Genomic DNA, 4,019 nt, shown 5'->3' on the forward strand with positions numbered 1-4,019 from the left:
CAGCTCTATCAAATTGACAGCTCAACAAATTTACCACTGGCTATTTGACCAATGAACCATAGCACATTTAAACTGTTGGTTTTTTTTTTTAAACAATCGAAACCATTAAAAAAAATACAAATAATCAAAACACCCTGTTATCAGGAGTCCATGAATTCTGTCTTCTTCCCATGCTTGTTCCCCATCTGCTGTATTTCCTAGCCCTGATTACTGAACAAAATCTTAAAATCAGTTGCATTTTCCCATACTGCAAGTCATCTGGGTGGGAATTTCATAGTCCAAGTGGGCACTGCTGGGAAGGTGAGAACCAAGGTCCTCCTTACAGGGAAGAACCTTGGTTTCAAAACAAATCACTTAAACCACATTTATTTAAGCAAACACCTAGAAAATGAAGTTCCCACCACTTTCCTCCACCCTGCAGCTCTCTGGAAAACAGTGTGTATTAGAATTCAACTATATCCTACTGCTTCCTTTACGCAGAAAGCAAACAGAGCAAATACTCTATTGCTGCTGTACTGAATTCTTGAGCTCAAACATCAGACAGAGATCAGAAAACGTGAAGCAGAAGCACAGAAGCTGCTTGTCATTGTTTCAATCTAGGGAATTCCATGAAAATCCATGGAGAAGAGTGTCAGGTACCAACTCAAGTCCTGAAAACTTCACCCTCATTAACTCAGGTGTTCCGTGGTCTGGAGCAATAACAACTTGCAGCAAAACCTCCACATGTGAAGTAACCCAGGAGGCTTCTCATTACTTAGGTAAGAATGCAGGTGTGGTTTCCTGGGATTATCAAACTCAGTTCTTTGCTAGCACCAGAAATCCCGCACATCCCTTTGTTAAGAGGTCACTTTTCCACCCTTGCTTTCCCTGCAGGAAAGCTGTTCCCCAACTGTGATGCTTCAACGCTCAGAAACATCCTTCTATTCTTATTTATTCACTGGCAGGTTATACTCTGTGATTCTTCAGATTGAATACTCCTGACTGCATTTCTGGATTGAAACCACGTTCCCATTTAATACTTAATTCTAGGCTAAACTGCTTCTGTTAGTCTCTTCTCATAAACCTGACAGTGCCTCCTATGCTCTCCATGGCGAAGTGTCACGAACTTATTCCTAACATTTATGCAAAGTCTGGTAATGAAATAATAAGAGCATTCCCATCATTAGTAGGATCCTTTCCTCACTTTACCCTCCCCATGGCCAGTTTCCCACTCATCAGTATCTCCTTATTTTTACTGCCCTACTAACCTGACTTTCAGCACCAATTTCCCCGCACACCAAATATTTCACTGGAATCCAGATAACTTGGTTTGAAATTGGGAACATGCTAGGCAGATCTGTTATTATTATTTTTTAAATCTTGTTTCAGATCTTGTCTCCCAGACACATCCTGAGGCATTCACCCTTTTAAGGTCGTGCCACCAAAATTCCGTTTGCTTTCCCCCCCTCTCTTTTATAAACACTGCCATTCATGCCTGTGATGCTCCAACACCAACACCATCAAAACATTAAAGACACTTGTTGCTGAAGACCTGCACTTCCACGACTTAAAACTTCAATGGCAGCACAGCAATTCTCACTTTATTATCCATCCATGTTGCCTTTGCAGTGCCCACACCTGCCCTGAGAAACAAAGTGTCACCTCAGCTCACTGTCACCTGTAACCCAGCCCTGCCAGGGGGCAGCCCATCTGCCTCTGCCTCTGACCCTGGCCACTTCCATCCCTGAAAAAGGACAAAATGCTCAGCTCACTGGTTCTGCTCAACCTTTGGCAATTTTTTTTTCCTTAATTCCCGCACACCTTGACCTCTCAGACGCGACTTTTTACTTTTTCCCAACATTCTGAAGGTGATGAACTCACTCAAGTGGCCCCGCAGTCACCACATCCCCTCGTTTGGTGTCACAAATTCACAGTTTCTGTGTCATTAGGTGGAAGAGAATGCTCTGCTGCGGATAAGACACCTAACAAAGTTATTTATAGCATTATCACTACTGCTGGAAATAACAGAAAAAACACTCCCACAAATATTTACACTTGCAATACGCCAAAGGTTTCTGTGATCCACCCCCAAATCCGACCAGGAGGATGTGCACAAACACCTGCCTCTACTCCTCCACAATCTCGTTCACCATCGTTTTCCCAAAGAAATCTGTCTCCCACATATGATTACAGCCATTCTGTTGCTGAATTCTGTACAGCTCATCACTGCATGTATTTTTATTTCCATCTTCCCCTACCAGAAAGTCCCCATTTGAAAATTATGTCCTAATCATTAACATTGTTCTGTGATTTTTTTGTGTGTTTCTCCATAATCCCCATGACACTAACCCATTCGAAAATATTTTAATTTCCTGCTCAGGCTCCTGGAATTTGTCTTTTAACATTTTCATTTCTTGTTATCCCCACTCTGCATTCCTTACCACTATTACCTGGCCAACTGTGATCAATATTAAGCAATTCCCTTCCCTGTTTATTTTTAGGCCTTCTAACATTTCTGTATCTAGTTCCACATCCTAATTTCGCTGCCCTTCCTTTTTCTGTGCTCCATCATGACTAGATTTCAGAAATACAGAAAAAAAATCAAACTTAGGAACATGAAGCACAAAGACAAGCATCATGGAAGGGGAAAAACACCCCCAGCAAGCTATTTATGCTGCCAATTACAGTAATTTTGTAATTAAGCAATAAACCCTCCTCCCTCTGTATTAAAATGGGATTGGGTTTTGCTTCACAGGGGCACAGTGAAGCCATATCTGTAATTGTTCAGGGATCAACACAAACACAGAGTTTTAATGAATAAAACTGGGGGCACAGACTCGGTTTTGAGAATAAGATGAAACGCTGAGAGAGGCCCAACTCCTGGGGAAAGATGGGAACACACAGCTTTACAACCTGCACGACTCATGGAGGGGAAAACAAAAAAACACCACCAAGCTGCTCAGGAAGCAGCACCACTGCCACCTGTATTTTCATTTTGAACAGTTTTTTCAATTATTTGGGTTTTTTACAATCCAATTAAAGAAAAAAGTAGGGGAAAAAAAAAAAAAAGGAAGCTATTTCTGGCTCAGCTCCCAAGGCAAACTTATTTAGGGCAGGGTGTTGCTTCAAGGAGATAAGTACTGTTTATTAAACAGCAGCACTGACCCGATAAGCACTCAGCCTACATCTCAAACAGAGACATGTGTCAACTACAGAGCTGAGGGGTGGGAATGGAACTCCAGAGGAAAAAAAAACCTTAAATAATACAACCATTGATCTGAATTCACTTTTTGGACTACTGCCTCAAATTAGGAATGCAAAACCAAACTATCTTGTGTTAAACTTCCTACAGCAACCAGCTGGGAAGTGCAGCACCACAGAAGAGTGAATTTGGTGCTGACAGAACAGAGGGATAAGGCTCCACCTGCTACCAAAACATGATAGAAGCCTTGACCATGGGACACAACTGATACGTTCAGAGTGATTCAGTTGCCGCAGCTCCCTGTGCAAGCACTCCTGCAGAATTCCCACCACTCACTTTTCAATGTGACAGGAATGGACACAGGAACGCTCTCCTTACTGCCAGGGTTCCCACTGGGAAGCTTTGGCAGCACGGTGAGGTGTGTTACACAGGATGCCACTGGACAGCAGAGCTGGAAGTGATGCCCTGCCCCAGGAAACCTGCCCAAATTCACATCCCAATGCACATGGAGATGCCATCACGAACACAGATGATGCTTTGGGAGAGACAGTGTCCCAAAGCGTTGGAAAATCCACATGCATTCCTGGATTCCACTTTTAAAGTGCTGTCAAGGAATGAAGGAATTAGAAAAAAGAGCAATAAACAGGAGCATCCATGTGATAAAGCATGGGAAGCTCCTCACTGATTTGCTAGACCATACAATGAATAATGAGAACATTTCAGCCCTGATAAGATGATTGAGACCATCAAGAGCCCCACTTTCAAGTGTGAATTAAAGTAAGCTGGGTGTGGAATAATGAGGTGCCAGTATACTGCCTTTAGGCTTACTTTTATCAGG

Source organism: Empidonax traillii, unplaced genomic scaffold, assembly GCF_003031625.1.
Source record: "Empidonax traillii isolate 1590-97213 ecotype Southwest subspecies unplaced genomic scaffold, ASM303162v1 scaffold342:size1861417, whole genome shotgun sequence".
In the NCBI taxonomy this organism is placed as follows: Eukaryota; Metazoa; Chordata; class Aves; order Passeriformes; family Tyrannidae; genus Empidonax; species Empidonax traillii.